Source organism: Podarcis filfolensis, assembly GCF_964270895.1.
Source record: "Podarcis filfolensis genome assembly, chromosome: 8".
In the NCBI taxonomy this organism is placed as follows: domain Eukaryota; kingdom Metazoa; phylum Chordata; class Lepidosauria; order Squamata; family Lacertidae; genus Podarcis; species Podarcis filfolensis.
Genome location: NC_139611.1, coordinates 9154022 through 9174062, shown reverse-complemented (window position 1 = coordinate 9174062; position 20041 = coordinate 9154022). Strand labels below are relative to the sequence as shown.

Below are 20041 nucleotides of genomic sequence, written 5' to 3'. Positions count from 1 at the left end.
GGGAGGGAGACCCACTGGGCCAGCTCTTCAGGGGACATCTCCTCAGCTGCCAGGCAGAAAAGGACTCTTGCATGAGCATCACACGGCCTCCCAAGCAGCCAGAAACGCAGGCATTGTCCACTCACAAGCACAGCTTGATAGAACCAACACATTTTGCTCTTGTTCCGCTAGGGAGCTCACATTCCAGGAACAGAACGCCCTATCCTGCATCAAGCCACAAAGTGAAAAGTGAGGAAAGCAAGTGACAGGAAATGTACAATCCTGACCTTTTCTTCATAACCTGGGAACGTTTTCTTCATCTCCTTCTGGAGAGATTTGTGAAAATACGTAATGCAAGACTCCAAGAGTTAAGTGCCATTTAGAAGCAAATTATGGTGTTAACAGAGACTGAGTCTGACCAGAATACTTTAAACAACAAAACATTGAGATCGCTGAGTGTCACCACATAAACCCAGTCCTTCTAGCTCAAAGAAATAGCTTCAAAATAATGTCAAAAGGCAACGTGTAAGTCTAGTTTCTTCTGATTAGCATTCACGCCCAAGGGTACCATTTAAAAAACCAGGTCCCTGCAATTATTTGACTGCATTCCAGAGGCTCTGTTCACAGCCAAGAGAGGCTTAACCCCAGGCCATCCTAAGAAGAGCTTAAGGTTATGAATTCACCCCACAATTTCTCTTCATGACCTCACCACTAACACCTTCAGTTAAGAATGATAATGAAACCTAAAATAATAAGTTCCCCACTGTCCTGGGTCTTAAAATAAAGGAGCATGCTAGGCAAAGCCAGTTACGAATGTGACTGCAGTTCATTTCAAGGCACAGCCTTGTGGCTTCAGCAGCAGTTGTAAACATCTATTGGCCACATCTGGACTTCATGCCAAGCTATAGTTTAGTGACCTCCAGGGTCACATGCTCCACTGCTGCTCTTTGTCCAACATGGTTTTTCCCTTCCACTTTTGCTTATGAACTGATGTTGCTCTAGAGCAGTGTTTCCCAACCTTGGGCCTCCAGCTGTTTTTGAACTACAACTCCCATCATCCCTGACTAGCAAGACCAGTGGCAAGGGATGATGGGAATTGTAGTCCAAAAACAGCTGGAGGCCCAAGGTTGGGAAACACTGCTCTAGACAGACAAACAAACTCGACTTCATGTTAACTATGGTTTGTTTCAAGCATGCCTCCTCTTGGCCACATGGGGGTGGGAAGAGGAATGGGGAGCATGTGAGCCTCTGGCTCATTCACATGCTCTTGCAACCAGTGTTAGAAACTGAGATATGAAAGGTGGAGCTAAATGGCACCTTAAACCTAGGTTATGGGCACAACGACGGAATTTTTTTTAAAGAAAAAATAATAATACAAAGCTGAAAATGAATGAACTGAAGCTAAAATATTATGTTCATTTTTCACATGGTGTAGTCCTTCCCCTGTCCACCCTCCTAACATTCTTAAGAGGGTCTTTCTCCAGTCTTCAGAGAATAGCTGGAAGTGGGGAGGCAGAAAAATGTCCTCCCTTCCTTCCACTCTGCAGTTTTAATCTGAAATCTTAGGTGCAGTCTTAGGTGCAGTCAGAAACTGCTCATGCTAATGAAATTCCTTGTCGCAAAATACGCCTAGGACAATGTGAGTTTCGAACACTGCTTCCAACTTGTAGCTGTCCAGGTGTTCTTGAAATTCAGCTTCCATCATCCCTTATTATTGGCATGCTGACCAGTACAATAACTGGAGGGTGGTGGACTTAGTATAACTCTCAAACATGACCACTGTGCCAGGTTCTAATGGTAACTTTTTGAAGTTCTTCACTCCAGTATTTTTAGCATTATTTATTAGAGTTGTTACTCTTGAGGTTTCAAGGCAAGTCCCAACCTATTTAAAAATACAGCATTAAAAGAAGTTAAGAACAAATTAGTCACAGGAATAGGTTCTTGAAAATCTCTCTCTCTGGTGTCAAAGACCAGATAAAGAGGTGTATCTTCACACATGACAAAAACTACATAATGAAGGAACCAGGCACACCTTGATGGAGAGGGAATTCCATAGCTTAGAGGATGCCACAGAGAATGTGTTCTCTTGGGTTGCTACACCCAAAATGGATGTGGATGGGGGAACTACAAAGAAAGTCCCCTCTGCTGATCTTAACACTTGGGAGAGTGAATGCAGAGAATGCATCAGAGCTAAGGCATGAAGTGGTAACTGTGAGATCTGTTGGTTGAAGTTGTAAGACATGCTCTTGGTTGATCAATGCCTCACACCAAAGGCTTGCATCAAGCTGGACTGTATGCTATTTGGGTAAACACAGCCTTCCAATCAATGCTTTCCAAATAACTCATTTTCTAATTTTGCAAACTGTACCCAAGTCCTGTATCGTGCTGCTTCTGTACTCCTCCTCAGAGTAGAAAACGAAATTCCAAAAAACTCCCATTTTCTACCAAAAAAATAAAAATAAAAAGTAAAGCTGAGCACAAGGGAATGATGTTGTTTTTAGGTGCAAGTCCAGTCTCCTACCCTTCACACTGCCAATACTACCCTGACCCTAAGATTCAGATTACAGTTTAAATCCCACTTCGCCCTCACCTTATTAGAAATTCACCAGGCACTAGGCTGTTTTGCAACTGTTGTGGGTCCAATTGCAACCACATGGAGATCTATGGACCCCAGGTTGGCGACTGACATCTCCATCTGGCTTACCCCTCCAGCTTTCTTAAGCAGGTAAGGAGAAGAGCTTATTCACTGAAATTTATATCCCATCCTTTTCTCCAGTAAGCACATGGTTCACCTCTCTCCCCCCCCATTAATCCCTACAATGACCCTGTGAGGTAGGTTAAGAGGCTGTGACTGGCCCAAGGTCATCCAGTGAGCTTCTTGACTGAGTGGGGATTTGAACCCTGATCTCCCAGGTCCTAGTCTGACACTCTAACTGCTACACCACACTGGTTTCCTAGAGTACTTCTGCTATTGGGCAGGTAGGTAAACAAATATGGGGAAAGCAAAATGTCACTCAGAGAAGGATCTGAACTATTTTCCTTGAAGCTTGAATTTTATTCCGGATTGGTTTATACTGTATCCTGCTTTAATGTGTTGTAAACTGCTTTGAGGTTTTTTCTTTAAAATATAAAGCGGTACAGAAATGAAATGAGTAACAACAAATATAAAAATAAGTACCACTAGGGGGAAAATGGCACCTAGACATTCCGTTTTGGCAACTGCAACCTAGAGTTAAGGTGCCATTTGCCAATTAGCTTATATATCTGAGGAAATTACTTTACATTCAACCAAATGTTTGAGTACCAACTGAAACGGAACAGGCACTGAGCACCTTGATATTTAGGGAGCTACTATAGACATCTTTGCTTAAGAAGGCTTTCCCTGAAGTGTGGCACAGCCATTTTATAGAACAGTAATTGTCCAACTGTAGAAACAGCTTTACTGTTTTTAGTTTGCATCGGTCTCTTTTGTATTTCATCTTGTTTTATCTTAATGTACACTGCTTTGGTAGCATATGGCTGTGAAGTTTTTTTTATAAATCTAAATAGCAATAGTAGTAATAATAATGAGAAAAAATGTCTGAAGATGCTAAGATTATGCTCAAAATGCACCTCATATATTTAGTGCTACAGCAAAAGAGGCCTTCTCCAACCCTGCTTTTCTTTCCAAATAAGTCATTAATACAGATCCATGCAGATCCATGGGAAGAATATGTAAGCTCAAATGGATCTTGCCCAGAAGGAAATGATTTAGCAATGCAGCCGCTGTTTACAGGATCAGTTTCTCAAAGCTGCAGTCTGAGCCTAAGCTTCATGCTAACAGACCAGTTGCTTATTTGGGAATGCAAAACCTGGGCTCTCCCAAACATACAAAAACCACCTCAAATTGAAGAATTATACTCCCTCTCTAGCCATGAGGTCTTCCCAATAAGTGAGCAGGGAGAGAAAGGTACAACTCTTATTCTCAAAGGCATGTATCTGCAATATGGCTGAAGTTCCAGTAGTGCTCCAGCCTGCTGGCAAATGCAGAAGCACTGCAAAAGAAAAGAAAAAAATGACATCAAAAATCCTCAACCACTAAATCAGGAGACCAAGCAAATGGTCTCTGGAACTCTGTGACAATGTATTTTTGATTTCTGCCCAAGCCAGATGGCCACAGAATTACTGATGCTTTCCAGATCAGAGTCTATCCCCACAATCAGACCAAAGCCAATACAAGGCATGAGAGCGAGTCCATCAAAAATCCCCAAAGCAACTAGAATGTCTGTGATGGTGCTGAAGGCAACCATGCAGCAACTGACATGTTGAGCATGGGGATGGGATGTTGAGGGGATGTGAGCAAGTGGCGATAACTTCCACCTCGCAGTGTTCTTGCCATTTTTCTTCAGGTGAAGTTTTCTTCAGAGTTGCTCTGCTGCTCACTTTCAGCATAAGAACATTAAGGACAGCCATGCAGCTGGGTCAAGCCAAACAGGGCCCTCCTGGTCCAGTCTCCTGTTCTCAAGAGTGGCTAACCAGGTGCCCCAAAGGGAAGCCCACAAGCAGGGCCTGAGCACAACAGCAGCAACCTCCCCACTTGTGATTCCTAGCAACTGGAATTCAGGGGCCTACTGCTTCCGACAGTGGAAGGAGAACATAGACATTGTGGCTAGTAGCCACTGCTAGCATCTAGCAGAGAGAAAGCATGGGGAAACCACATTCAGCATCATCAGTTAAGAATATGAAAAACAGGAATCCCCAAGCTACAGCTGAAGGTGTGTGAACAGATGAAGAAAAAAATACATGTGGACTGCCACTCTCCTAGTAAATAATTCTTGGGGGCCACAATAGGTGATAGGGAAATAGGAAGTGACTTCGACAGGTGGACCCATAACTAGTGTCCCCTTACAGCTGAGGAATCAGTGATATACTACTACATTCTTTCTCCAATTCTCATTCGCTCTTGCAGAGACATTAATGGAAGACTGAAAGGTAACACAACTCCTGCAGACCTGTACTTTTTTATTACAACTAGATGTTTCCTGACCAACCAAGCTAGAACTATCCCTTGAAGAGTTAAACTAACACACCATTTTGCTTTGGAATGAAGGCATTCACATCAGACAAGACTATGTTTGCGTAGCAGTGAGGAAGAACTTCACAACACAACCACAAGGAACTGCAGGACAAAAAACAACAACCCTGTGTGGTTTCACTGCTCCAATTATGTGTATTTAAGGTCCCTTATGAGTCTGACAAACTAATGTATCAGGGTGTTTTTTTCAAAGGAACTCACAGGAACTCAGTTCCAGCACCTCTCAGGTGGGAGCCATTGCTATTCTAAAAGAACAAGGGAGGTGTTCATGCTGAATTCCAGCACCTCTTTTTCTAGAAAAATAGCACTGTATGAAGGAGATCAGGGCCAAGAGGAAGTCAGGCGACAAAATGTGCAAGAAGAAAAGAACTTCCAGAGGGTTTGCTTCATAAGCTTTGCAGGGCAGAAGTTCCTTCCATTAACGCTACCAAGGCAGTTATAGCAAGACGTAGGGCGGCACACCCACCCACCCACTAGTAGCAAAGCAGAAAGTGCATATGTTACATGCTTAGAACCTAAACCATCCTTTGGGTTTGAAACTATCACAAAACGTAACTTGGAGCTATGCCTCAACTGAGTCTCTGTACCTGTTAACTAACTGTTGCTGCCTAAGGTCCATCAGGTATCATTTTGCATGCACTCAGCAGGCTCTAAACACAAAGATTTAAATGGAATCCAAAAGCTCACAGGGGGTAACCTTTGAATTGCCTGGAAGGAACAGGAGGAGATAACATTAGGAGCAGATTCTTTTACCTGATACACAAGTTCAATGCACATCAAAAGGCTCTTAAAGGTCACATCTCATGTAAGTTTTCAAAGCTCACCTGTCCTGCAGGACATTTATTTTCCCAATATCCAACCACCCCAATGCAGGGCTGGGCAACTGTTTTTACACTGGGGATTAAAGATGAGGCTTGTGCCAGGGGCCACTAGCTTCTTTCTTTTTCCAGGTCCTTCATTTTTATATATGGATTATCTGCTTCTAAAGCTTCTAAAGCAGAGAAGCATTCCAAATGTCATTGGATTCTAACTCCAAGCAGCTCCAGCGACCAGCATTTTAACCATCAGGGATGATGGGAGTTGTAGTCTATCAACATCTAGAGGGCACAACGTTGGTCCTGAGCTGTTTAAGGCTTTATAGGTGAAAACCAGCACTTTGAATTGGGCCTGGAACAATTGGGCCCGAAAACTAACTGGCAGCCAGTGCAGTCGGATCAGGATTTGTGTTACATGCTCAAACTGTCTTGCCCTGATAAGGTACCTGGCCACTGAATTCTGCATAAGCTGACTTTTTTGAACTGTCTTCAGCAATAGCCCCATGTATAACTTGTTGCAGTAATCTAACCTAGAGGTTAACAGCGCACTCACAACAGAGCAAAGACTCTAATATTTGTTTTTTTGTTCACAAGTCAAATCACATCAACTCAAATCAGCCTCTTTCAACGTTAAGGCAGAAACCTCAGAAGCTCTGAAGTGATACATAACCTTATTACCAAATGGCACTTTAACTCTAGGTTGCAGTTGCCACAACAGAATGCCTAAGCGCCATTCCCCACCCTCAGTGGTGCTTATTATTATATTTTTTATTGTTATGATAGTAATTATTATTCATTGCATTTCTACACCACTTTATATTTTAAAGGAAAAAAATCTCAATGCACTTTACAACACATTAAAACATCAAATAAAAAAATCCAAAATAAAAGAAAATATTCAAGGAAAATAGTTCAGATCCCTCTCCAAGTGACATTTTGCTTTCCCCATATTTATTTACCTACTTAATTTATACACCTGCCCATAGCAGAAGTACTCTAGGAAGCCAGTGCAGTGTAGCAATTAAGAGTGTCGGACTAGGACCTGGGAGATCAGAGTTCAAATCCCCATTCAGTCATGAAGCTCACTGGGTGACCTTGGGCCAGTCACAGCCTCTTAGCCTACCTCACTGGGTCGTTGCAGGGATTAACTGAGGAAGTGGGGGGGGGGGTGAGTCATGTACTCCTTAGAAGAAAAGATGGTTTAAAAATGTTGTAAATAAGCTCTTCTGCTTACCTGCTTAGGAAAGGTGGGGGCAGGGCAGTCCGATGGAGATTGTCAGTCACCAACCTGGCATCCAGAGATCTTGCACAAGGTTGCATTGGACCCACACTAAGTCGCAAAATGCACCTGGCACCCAGCGAATTTCTAGCACTTGACTCTAGGGTTTCAGGCAAGGAATCTTTTTCAATCCTACCTGGAGATGCCACTGGGGATTGAACCAGGGGCCTTCTGCATGCAAAGCAGATGAGCTGAGGCCCGTCCCCAAACTGAGCTACTTTATATATTCATGTATATGTAATATTTTAGAAGCTCCCTCTTACAATATATATCCTGTTCTTAAAGGTTCAACTATACTTTGCCACACAAAGCACTACTGCATTTCCAAAAGGTTTCTTTACACAAACCTGCCACCTCTTTAAATGACCAGAAAAGCACCCGGTCTCCTTTTCTTTCAATGACAGTATGCATGGATGGAGGGCACAGCTGAGCTAAGGGTTAAAAATTACTACAAGTGAAAGCATTTTCCAGCAAAGAATAGGGCCAGCTTCCCCATTCACACTAAGCTGACATTCACAGACGTTGGAAAATTAAAATGCACTTTTAATACTTTACTCACTACAAGAAAATAGTGGTTTTGGAAAGTTTTGTGTGTTCATGCTTCATCCCTAGAGCCAGGAAAGCAGAAGCTAACTACCATAGCTATTGGGAATAAAGGTGTTGCATTCCAGCCACAAAGTGCACTCAGAAAATCCAGTAGAAATTGGACAAAAACAAACCCAGCATACACTTCAATTGCTTGAGGCAGGCCAAAACTCCCACTGTAATCCTTGGCAAGGCACTCAAAACTAAGAAACTTGCCCTGATTTAACTCAAAGCAGCAACACTTAAGGCAAGTGCTACTCTATGTGGTCTTTTAAAGAAGTTTCCACATACTGTATTACAATTTGTCCAGTAATACCAGAGAACTGGTAAAACTATATATGTACCACACAAGAATCTGAAAAACTCCGTGAATTAAAATTAAATTGACAATCAGCACCATACTCAGTAAAAATCCAGTTAAGCAAGCCAACAGAATTACAGGTTTTAATAAGGTCTGACGTGCCTACCTCAACCAGCAGTAGATAAGCCAGAAAGGGAAGTAAGTTCTAGGTAAATATCTCACAGCTGTTACAGTCTGTCCCTACAATAAAGAGAAAATCTGCTTTTGTTATGAACCATCAGCTGACCTTGCTGACAAAGCAAAACCAGCACTTCTGGACACCATCCACAGGCATTAATCCAGAGGATGAGGTTTTCTCCAATTCATCAAATATTTTGATATTCCCAGAGATCTAATTTCACTGGTCTAAAAAAAACCCTCCCCTTTAACACATGCATACAAATCCTTCTATGCAGAGGCTAATATGCTGTTTCTACTGCACACCCATTTCTCATTTATATACCTTCCTTTCTAATACACACTTTTCAACTGATTCCTGCAATATTTACCTCATAAGACTCCTGCCCTAGCAGCAAATATTAAACACATTTTATGTTAAGAATGCTCTTTCCTAAGGGTCACCATTTCAATGGACATATTTTATATAAACTTATCAACTCCACCAACCCACCAAAACTAGATTTTACAGAGGACAAAAAAAAAAATTATCCTAGCTTCACATTCATAATCAAAGAACAAAACTGAAAAATCTGCTCATAGTTTACATCAAACGAATTCTTATTTAAAAACAAACAAGCAGACTTTTAACCCAATCCCATGCATGCCTACACTCAGAAGTACGTACCACTAAATTCCATAGGACTGTGGTCTTAATCTCAGCATAAGCACAACAACATTTACGATTGCACTTTTTTGGCAAGTGCGAAGAATAACAAACTCTCTGCAAATAAAACAGGAGACCCTGAAGCATGTGTCCCTTCTTCAGCATTAAAAAGGAGTATCACAGCACAAACACAGAGGCACCAGGCCCAACTCCTGGCAGGTGGGATTCCCTTTCCACCCACCCACCATCCATCACCTCCCCTTCCTGCTGTAAAACACACAGACATGTACACTGGTCTCCCTCAAAAACAAAGCAAGGATACTTTCCCCTCCAAGCCAACCCTCTTGGGTCCTCTTCTGGAGGAAGAGCCATGCCCAAAACTCGCCTCCTCTCTAGGCAAGAGAGCCCTTCCTTTCCTTACAAAGTGAAAGAGAAACTGTAGTACAGCTGCCTTAGTCCTGTATGACATCGACATTTGTTTTTCCTGTTTTGTTTGAACATAAAAAATGCTGGCCCTTCCACTGAGAGGCTCAGCCAGGCAAGAGTGTGTGGGAGAGGACCCTCCTTTCTAACAGAGAAATAAAGAGGGTGGGCATGTGTAATATCATCCCCCACCACCCATATTTTATATGCTGAGGGGCCTCCGGTAGAGAAGAGGTTTGTCCTCTTGCCTACACAAGTTTGGGTCCTGCTCCTTCCCCCAGTTCACCTCTGAGGTACACACAACACATTCATCCTGAAACTGTCTGATGGACAGCTCCATCCTCCCCACCTACCCCTGACACACACACAAACCACTCCATGCTGCCTCCATCCTTAAGGGAAGAGATCTGACCTCCCCACACCTTATTCTAATCTCCTTCCCCCTACATTCTCTCTAGGGCCCCCTTTTCTTTCCCATGCACGCTCATCCATCTTTAGAAGCAGCTCCTTGACTTCCCCTTAGAGGAGATGCTCCTGTTCCTTTTTTCCTTCCATCTACACGAAATAAGTTCAAGCTCTCCATATATGAAACATACACACACACCCAGGCTACACCCGTTCCAAGTCCCTAAATCCACACATTCCCCCACAGACGGCAAAGTCCTCCTGGCTACACACGGGTTCCTCAAAAGATGACACACCTACCCCTTTTTGTCCCCTCATAAATCCACACATTCCCAGAGAGAGGACACCATACATTCAGACGATCCTCCAGAAAGTGGACCCGTTTTTACATGACTGACACACAGATATTCCCCCCCTCCTAAGTCCACACGTTCCTCCTGGCTACACGCGTGCCCCTCATTGGGGGGGAAGGGAGGATGGACGGGTGGATGGAGAAGCGATGCCCCTCCATGGGTGCCAAAGGATACTGCTGGGGCGGCTGTGTCTGGAGAGCCCTGATGCTGGCGGGGTGAGGAGGCGCCGTCGCCGCTCCTACTGCCGGTGCAGCAGCGGCAGCGGCAGCAGCCGGGGACGGCGGCGGTGGCGGCGGCCCGGTTGCTGCCGCTGCTGCTGGAGGCGGCGGCGGGGCAGGAGCAGCAGCGGGAGGCGGCGGCCCTCCGGGCCCTACCCCTCCACCAGAGGGGGTCCCCGTGGTCGTGGCCGCTCCCGCCGCCGCCGCCACCGCCGCCGCGCCGGGCTTGAGGGCCGCCTTCTGCGGTAAGCTCATGGCCAAGCGGAGCCACCACCAGGCCGGCGGCGGCGGGGCGGCCGCCGCCGCTGCCTGAGGGGGCGGGGAGCGGCGGGGCGGCGGCGGCGGCGGCGGGGGCAGCCCGGCGGGCCAGCACCCCCGGCCGGTCTCCGTGACAACGCGGCCGGCCTGCTCCCTCCGCCGCCGCCTCCCTCAAGTGCTGCCGCGCCGCTGCCGCCGCCGCCTCCCGCCGCCGCTGCTCTTCTTCGCCCGGCCGGCTCCTGCGGCTGCTTGCCTGCCTGCTCGGCTGGCGAAGGGTCGGGCGGGGGCCGCTCAGGCCGCGCCGCCGCTCATAGGGCCGCCGCCCTCGGCGGGTTTCGGTGCCCCTGGCCCCGGCGGAGCGGCTCCCGGGCGTCGGGCGGGTGTCGGGCGGGCGATGCCGGCGGATTCTCCTCACGGACGGAGCGGAGCATCCAACATGGCGCTGGCGGCCGCCTCCAGCAGTCCGGCAGGACGACGACGGGCGACGAAGGAGGGCGCTCGGCTGCTCGGCAAGCTCCGGAAGCGCTCGGCTCCTCCGGCTGCCACAGCAGCGTCGTGGGTCGCGGGTCGCGCTGGGGTGGGGGGGGGGGAGGGGGAGGCGCCCGCGCGCTGTAGGCTTTCGAGCTCGGGTATCTTCGCGGAAGCCGACTCCGGCCGCTCTGTTCGTACCTCGCTCGCCCGCTCGTGCCGAGCCACTTCGGCTGCTCGGGAAGGTTCGGAAAGCCGGCGCTCCTCGCCAGCCTCTCTGCTTCGGAGGCGTCCATCACCCGGTGGTACCCTAAAGGCAGCACTTTAGGGCAGGTCCAGACTCCCGCCCATGCAGCAGAGCTGCATTTTAATTTATATTATATTATATTATATTATATTATATTATATTATATTATATTATATTATATTATATTATATTATATTATATTAATTTTTTGCTGCTGCTGCTGCTGCTACTATTATTATTACAGACCCTCCAAGTGTCCCTAATTTCCATGGGCAGTAGTTGATTTACAGAAGCCATCCTGGTTTCCGATTTAATCCTGGAATATCCTGCTTTGCCCTAGGTGAGGCATCCCTATTTTCATCAGATAAATGAGTTATACAGTGGTACCTCAGGTTACATATGCTTCAGGTTACAGACTCCGCTAACCCAGAAATAGTGCTTCAGGTTAAGAACTTTGCTTCAGAATGAGAACAGAAATTGTGCTCCGGCGGCACAGCGGCAGGCCCCATTAGCTAAAGTGGTGCTTCAGGTTAAGAACAGTTTCAGGTTAAGAACAAATTAAGTACTTAACCTGAGGTACCACTGTACAACCCCCTAGCCAAGGAGATAAGTAACTATACATCCTCTAGAAGACGTCTGAAGGAAGCCGTGTATATGTAGAATCGCAGAACTGTAGAACTGGAAGGGACTGCGAGGGTCATCTGGTCCAAACCCCTGCAATGGAGGAATCTTTCACCCAATGTGGAGCTTGAACCCACAGCCCTGAAATCAACAGTCAGATTTTTTTTAAAATGCTTAATGTTTTATTCTGTTTTTATATATGTTGGAAGCTGCCTGGAGTGGCTGGGGAAACCCAGTCGGATAGGTGGGCTATAAATAATAAAATGATGATAATGGAATATTTTGATCAGATAAATATTGGAGGTTATGTTATTACTGCCAGTTTCTTATTCAGCCTTCACCCTAAGGTCCCAGAACAGGTGACAACAATTAAAACAACACTACACGGCATTTAAAAACCATTTCAAACAATTTAAGAACTACAAAAATAAAGTGGATCTAATTAAGACAGAGCAGTGACCCATCTACCTTGCCAAGAACGGTCCTTTTAGTAAAAGCTATGGTTTTCCCAGTAGCGATGTATGGAAGAGTGAGAGCTGGACCATAAAGAAGGCTGATCGCCGAAGAATTGATGCTTTTGAGTTATGTTGCTGGAGGAGACTATTCAGAGTCCCATGGACTGCAAGAAGATCAAACCTCTCCATTCTGAAGGAAATCAGCCCTGAGTGCTCACTGGAAGTACAGATCCTGAAGCTGAGGCTCCAGTACTTTGGCCACCTCATGAGAAGAGAAGACTCCCTGGAAAAGACCCTGATGTTCGGAAAGATGGAGGGCACAAGGAGAAGGGGACGACAGAGGACGAGATGGTTGGACAGTGTTCTTGAAGCTACCAGCATGAGTTTGACCAAACTGCGGGAGGCAATGAAAGACAGGAGTACCTGGCGTGCTCTGGTCCATGGGGTCACAAAGAGTCGGAAAGGACTAAACGACTAAACAACAACAACAGTGATCCATCTAGCTCACTAAGGTTGATGTAGACTGGCAGTAGCTCCAGATGGTTTCAGGGTGGAGGCGGTTGGTCAGCCCTACCTAGGGATGCTCCCTGGGATTGAAAGTGGGGTCCTCTGCATGCAAGAGCAAATGCTTGACCAAATTATGATTGCATGTGCTACCTCCAGGATCAGTTGCGGCGCACTGCTAGACAAGATGCTCCCACTTTGGCCTGATCCAAAGAAATACACGTCACCTTCTAAGAGGGAGCCCCCACCATGCCCGCTAAGACCATTAAGTCTAGAATTTAAAATTACCTTTAGCACCTCTCTGTCCATTGAATCTGGGAATCTGCTGAACAGGCAAGGGGTTCATGTAGATTTTGTGCTCCCATATCGGACTCCACAGCCACAGCAGGCACTGTAACCTTCCAACGGCTTGACTTCACCCCCAAAGGCACATTGCATCCCGAGACAGAAAGATGCCAACCAGATAACATCTGAAAGGGAGCCATTATATGTCAAAACTTCTACTGGAGCTAGGGTTAAAGCCCCAGGAGCAGTTCAGGAAGCCCAGCTGTTCCTCCTTTAAATATGTGATACTGTAATGGATAAATATATAACCTGTGAACATGGGCAGAGTGCATTTCCTTAGTGTCCCAGTAACCACAGCAACCCTCCCCTGGGATGAGAAGGGAGAATGAAGTGACTGGAGTTGGGGTCTGGCCCCAAAGGCAAGACCAGGGTCAAATCTTTGATCTGTTTTTGACTGTATGACTCATTCAGTCCTGGAAGCTGGAATAGGAAATAATGCCTCTCCACAGATGGAGCGCGACTTTCTCTGGCACCGGACACTCCACATGCATCAGGTAATTGCAATAGTTGGTGAAGGCGTGTGAGACACCACAGGAGCCGTCACTGAGCAGGTCTCCTCCAGATGTTTTGTACTACAGCTCCCATCAGCCCCAGCCAGGACATGATGGGAGTTGTAGTCCAAAACATCTGCTCCCTGAAGGTTGCAGTAGGTCAAGAAACCAGAGGACAAAACAGGAGGGGGGGGCTAGACCTGGAAAAACTTGACCCTCCCCCATTCCCAAGTAACTGCTGACTGTGGGTGATCAGGGACAGCCTTAAGTTTGCAATACACCTCAGGGTTTAATTAATACCTTCTCTATAACTTTCTTTCCACAACAGCTCAATTCCACCCTGAATTAACTTGGTCCAGTTGTCATTTTATCCTCCCCAATTGCAGCCCTGCCCAAACCTCGTGCACTGCAAATGTTATGGACTGTAATTCCCATGCACCCCCAGAGCATGAGGGTGTCATCCAAGACCTCTGGAGGACACTATGTTGAGAAAGATTTCCCACTCTATTGAAGGTAAACATCCATTACTAAACATCCCACATTCCTTTTTTTTAAAGATATTTATTAAGATTTTACAAAAACATAAGTTTACAAAATAGAAAAAAGTCACATAGAAAGAAAAAGATACAAAAAAGAAGACATAGAAAAATACATAAAAGAGAAAAAAGAAGAATAAAAATACAAAATACAAAAAACAAATAGATAAAAAAGAATTAAAAAACAAATCCATTTTTAGTAACTTTAAACTCATTAACTTGTTTCCTTGGCCTCCTCACACCTCCCCTTTTTGTATTCCCATTTAAATAATCAAATCAGCAAATCCTTACCCTCTTTCGTTTATCTTAACTCTATATCTTAACATATTATAACTCTATATTTTCATCCATTTATCAATTCATTTTTGCATATTCTTATTAACTTTGTTGCTAATGCCACTTATTTTCAGTCCAACATCATTTTAACATTCATTAATTTTACAGTGTTTCTGAAGGTAGTCTTTAAATTTCTTCCAGTCTTCTTCCACCAACTCTTCTCCCAGGTCTCGGATTCTGCCAGTCATTTCCGCCAATTCCATATACTCCATTACCTTCACCTGCCACTCTTCCAGGGTGGGTAACTCTTGTGTCTTCCAATACTTTGCAATAAGTATTCTTGCTGCTGTTGTTGCATACATAAAGAAAGTTCTATCCTTCTTTGGCACCAATTGGCCGACTATGCCCAGGAGAAAGGCCTCTGGTTTCTTCAGGAAGGTATATTTAAATACCTTTTTCATTTCATTATATATCATCTCCCAGAAAGCCTTAATCTTTGGGCACGTCCACCAAAGGTGAAAGAATGTACCTTCATTTTCTTTACATTTCCAACATTTATTATCGGGCAAGTGATATATTTTTGCAAGCTTGACTGGTGTCATGTACCACCTGTAAATCATTTTCATAATATTCTCTCTTAAGGCATTACATGCCGTAAATTTCATACCGGTGGTCCACAACTGTTCCCAGTCAGCAAACATAATGTTGTGACCAATATCTTGTGCCCATTTGATCATAGCAGATTTAACCGTTTCATCCTGCGTATTCCATTTTAACAGCAAGTTATACATTCTTGAAAGTATCTTAGTTTTGGGATCTAACAGTTCTGTTTCCAATTTTGATTTTTCCACCTGGAAGCCAATTTTTTAATCCAAATTATAGGCCTTAAACACCCCACATTCCTTCCCTGTTGTACCTTCAACCGCCGTCTTCCTTCTTTCTGCATCTGATTTCAGGGCAGCGGCCTCCCTTGTCATTCCCCTGTACACCCTCGACGTCAAATAAAACAGAGGCCGTTGAATTATTTTCTTAGCTGGATGGTCTAAATTCTAAAGAACAGCAAATGTGGAAAACCAAAACCAGCTTTGGGCATCCATCAGAGTCATGCCTGCTTTGAAGTCTTCGGCATCACTGCAGCATGGATTTATTATTTATTTCATTTAATACAAGTTTATATAGCTTGGTGGCTGTTGGCGCTTTTTTGCTTTTGTTTAAAACCCACAGCATGGTTTACACAAAAGAATAAAACGATGGAATCATCAGTAAATAAAGCTGAAGACCAACTGTTTCGAACCTTCAAAGCAGAATGAAAGCCTACAATAAACTAAAAACCAGATTAAAATGCATGTAAACGTTCCACATGTCTGCCTAGGCATGCTTAAACAAAGTGCTAAAAAATAGTGCCGTGACAATAGGGAGGGAATTCCAAAGAGTGGATGCTGCCACACTATAATTTTGATTTCTTACAAATGTGCAACGAGTGTCACGTGCCAGTTCTGCAGATTGAAGTCGTCGAATGGGCATTGCACGGGGAAAGGCAATTTGCAGCCCTTCAGACCCAAGAAGACCAGAAACACCACTGAGATCTCTGTTTGTTGCCCTCCAGGTTAAGGAGACCAATGGAAGGTATCTCCTCTGCCTGGGCTACACAAATCCCGACTTCCTGGCACATCACCATTCGGGGTGGTTAAAGAGATGGGGGCTCCCCTCTCATTTAAAGTCTCTGTGAGCAATGCCAAGGTTTTCTGCATCAGGGCAACTGACAGACAGGAGAAGCTTGCATTTGGAGGCATTCCTTGCCTGCCCTGACCTCTAGTGTCTGCTGCTCGATATACAAGACAAAGATGAAACCAGAACATCCTGGCATCTCTTAGGGCTGCCCTGGACACGCATGCATTTTTACGTGTGTCCAGTGGTACCTCGGGTTACAGACGCTTCAGGTTACAGACTCCGCTAACACAGAAATAGCACCTCAGGTTAAGGACGAGAACAGAAATCGCATGGTGGCGGAGCGGCGGCAGCGGGAGGCCCCATTAGCTAAAGTGGTACCTCAGGTTAAGAACTTTCAGGTTGAAAACGGACCTCTGGAACGAATTAAGTTCTTAACCCGAGGTACCACTGTATTGCATTGGTGCAATAATAGTGCATTTGTTGGCATCCATCTGTCTCCAGGGACAACGGAGTGCATCTCTGGAGGTGAAGCCCAACTCTTGCATGAGCAGCACCAAAGTGACCTCCCTGGGGCAGAAGCCAGGGCAGCGTGTATTGGTGACGCCCGGTTGCCCTCAGGATTGGGGGGGGGCCCTTTGCACTTGTGTGTGACATTGCAAGGGGTTGGACTAGATGACCATTGTGGTCCCTCCCAACTCTACGATTCCATGATATCCCAACACTGTACAGGCCAGGGCAGCCCTGAAACCGTCATGAGCACAAAGCAGGCTATGGTTGTACAATAAGGGACACATCCTCTGTATTCAAATGTATGAGTCAACGTAGTCAAGATCTGAGGCCTCACTCCAAATCCACTCCAGATTGTATACACTTCCAGAGTTAATGATAAATACATTACTTCTGGTAAATGAGCCACCATAGCTGCTAAAGGGCCGTGAAAATGCGTGTCCTGGGCTTTTTAGACTCTTCTACCCATGCACTAAGAAGATCAAACCTCTCCATTCTTAAGGAAATCAGCCCCGAGTGCTCACTGGAAGCTGAGGCTCCAATACTTTGGCCACCTCATGAGAAGAGAATACTCCCTGGAAAAGACCCTGATGTTGGGAAAGATGGAGGGCACAAGGAGAAGGGGACGGCAGAGAATTTTGTTTCTTTACTTAAAATATTCATATCTCACTTCCCAATTAAAAAACAAAAGGAACTTTAAGGTGGCTTACAAACATTGGCACACAGGGTAGAACCAACATAATAGGAAACAAAACAAAAACAGCTTAATGAAATCTGAAAAAGGTGAGACCAAAAGAAGTCAGGAAAAGACTGATAACTTTAACCTGGTGCTTAAGTATGGCACCATTGAGAGGGTATTCTGTAAGGAGGGGCACCACGGTTGAAAAAGGTATACCTGGGCATAGCCAAGGGGGGAAGGCAGGGAAGGGCAGCTGCCCCCACCCATTCAATAAAAATCAACAAAAATACATAACAAACTGAGGTTCTGCACCCCTAACAAAAGACCTGCCCCCATGGTGCTGGAGGAGACTCTTGAGAGTCCCATGGACTGCAAGAAGATCAAAGCTATCCATTCTGAAGGAAATCAGCCCTGAACGCTCACTGAAAGGACAGATCCTGAAGCTGAGGCTCCAATACTTTGGCCACCTCATGAGAAGAGAAGACTCCCTGGATAAGACCCTGATGTTGGGAAAGATTGAGGGCACAAGGAGAAGGGGACGACAGAGGACGAGATGGTTGGACAGTGTTCTCGAAGCTACTAACATGAGTCTGACCAAACTGCGGGAGGCAGTGGAAGACAGGAGTGCCTGGCATGCTCTGGTCCATGGGGTCACGAAGAGTCGGACACGACTAAATGACTAAACAACAACCCATGTACTATCTGAAACTAAATACATGATTTGTTTTTTTTCAGCTCTCCAACCCCACTATTAAGAAAGGCTGGGTTGACTAGTCCAGGGCCCAACCTTTAGGTAAAGCCAGCTGCAACATTCAGAGTCACTTTGGGACACAAGGCCTGTAGACCACTACCAGCGCTGGCTGGCAGTAGTGTTGTTACCATGGCAACACTGCCCCAGTAGGCCTTTGCCGGGTTCTACAGAGGCCTCTACTCTTTCTTGCCCGAGCCTCCTCCATGCTTGACGAAAGAGACTCCATCTTGGAAGTGCTTCAATTGTGCAAGCCACACCTCAAAACTGTATTTCCTGTAGAGATGCTAAAAAACATACCCCCGGCCCCAAGATGAAGTGTGAAATTGGCTGCTGGTGTTTTAACCAGGGTGACAACTGAGCAGATGATGCCAGCTGGGTTGACACTAGTGGCTTTTCCATTTTGATATTTCTAAGTCCCCTTTCTTTCCTGTTGGATAATGGACAGGTTCCTTCTTCCTTTTACTTTTACTTTTACTACTACTACTATTATTATTACTTTTCAGGTTTACACATTTCACTAATTTTACAATTTTTTTTTTAAAAAAGATTGATTTCCTGAAAAGAAAGTGTCAACTCAGAGAAAATGGTTCCACCCCATGGATGTCAGTAGATGTTTTGGAAAAGCATTCCATAATAACCAAAGCAGATTCCACACTCCTTCTATTTAAACCATTTCTCTTCTTTGAGTTAATTGATGGCTTGTAGAGTTTCCAGTCTTGTAGCTCTTACCCCTCGGAGTCTTTTGATGGTTTGTAAGACTTCCACTACAACTGAACCTCTATCTACTTCCCTAGCACTTATATGATGTTTCTCCCCTGTATGAGTTTGTTGATGTTTTGTAAGAAGTCCACTCCGATTGAAGCCATTTCCACACTCATTGAATTCAAATGGTTTCTCACCTGTGTGAAACCATTGAATTTTACAATAATTTTGACATTTCAAAACTTGACTTCCTTCCCCCTTTCTGCAGTTCCTTAAATTTATTTTTAATATCTTCTGCATATCCAAATTAACTTAATTTGCTCATTTATTAATCTTCTTTAAATATATACTCTTATGAAACTGCAGGTTCCTTTTGCTTTCAGGCAGCTGGCAAGAGTTGAGGTGGCATCAAGATAAGGTGCATTTGTTTTGTGCCCTGCAGTTTCTTGCAACTGTTCGCATTAAGAGTACACTTCTAGCAAGACTTATTTACATACCTGCTTCATCTCTTCCTCTTTGCTTAGTTAGCTTTCAGGCATCTGCTGGTTACCTTCCTCTTTCAACAAACCTTTTAAATGGAGATTCTCTTCCCAGTCTGTGTAAGTATTGGACTAACTCTTGTTTTTATAGGTGGAATAGGTTTTCTAATGTTTGCATTGTTTTTAAATACAGGATTTCCCTGGTTTTATTACAATATATGGAACCGCTTTTAATTGCTTTTACACTTTTCTTGCTTTCTTCGTTGTCTGTGTATTTTACAGTTGTGACCTGTCCTGGGGCCTTGCTGTGAAGGACGGATAAGAAATTGAACAAAATACACAAGTATAAAAAGACCCCCTAAGGTGGCGTATGAAGAGATAATGAAACAAGATAAACAAGCAGTCTGGGAAATATTACTAATGATACACATTAGTACCTGCTACTGTTTGTGGATCTGAACCAGCTTTTGTGGACCAAGAGTTGTACCCAATACTTGTCCATGTAACGTAATGTAATGGCCATAACTAGCTGAGGTTCATTAGTTTCAGTGGGTCTGCCCTGACTCTAACCAAGCTGGAAACGGCCCAAGGCAATTCTGAAAGGAGAGTATTTGTTTAGTTAAGCAGATCTGGGTTCAAGTCACTGTTCAGTTGTGACATACCAGCCTCTGCCTGGACTGAGAGCAAGGATGAAGAAACCAGAATGGTGAAAAATTCACCTCCTAGAATTCTATCGCTTGTTTCCCAGGTAAGCAGAGACCATTATAAATGGCTAATAGGCAAGAATTTATTATAC

General features: G+C 44.8%; 2 protein-coding genes across 28 annotated transcripts in view; one reads left to right on the top strand and one right to left on the bottom strand.

Moving 5' to 3' along the window:
• The window catches only part of EIF4G3 (eukaryotic translation initiation factor 4 gamma 3), a 74853-nt gene extending 64499 nt beyond the window's left edge, over positions 1-10354 (bottom strand). For 20 of the 27 annotated variants that reach the window (XM_083629220.1, XM_083629221.1, XM_083629175.1 and 17 more), the window contains exon 1: positions 10212-10353. The gene's annotated coding sequence lies outside the window, so the exon portion shown is untranslated. Of the gene's footprint in view, positions 1-10211 lie in introns of all 27 variants that reach the window. The other 7 variants (XM_083629173.1, XM_083629195.1, XM_083629218.1 and 4 more) reach the window with 1 other exon arrangement.
• The window catches only part of FAM131C (family with sequence similarity 131 member C), a 569848-nt gene that overhangs the window by 403505 nt on the left and 146302 nt on the right, over positions 1-20041 (top strand). The window lies entirely within an intron of this gene.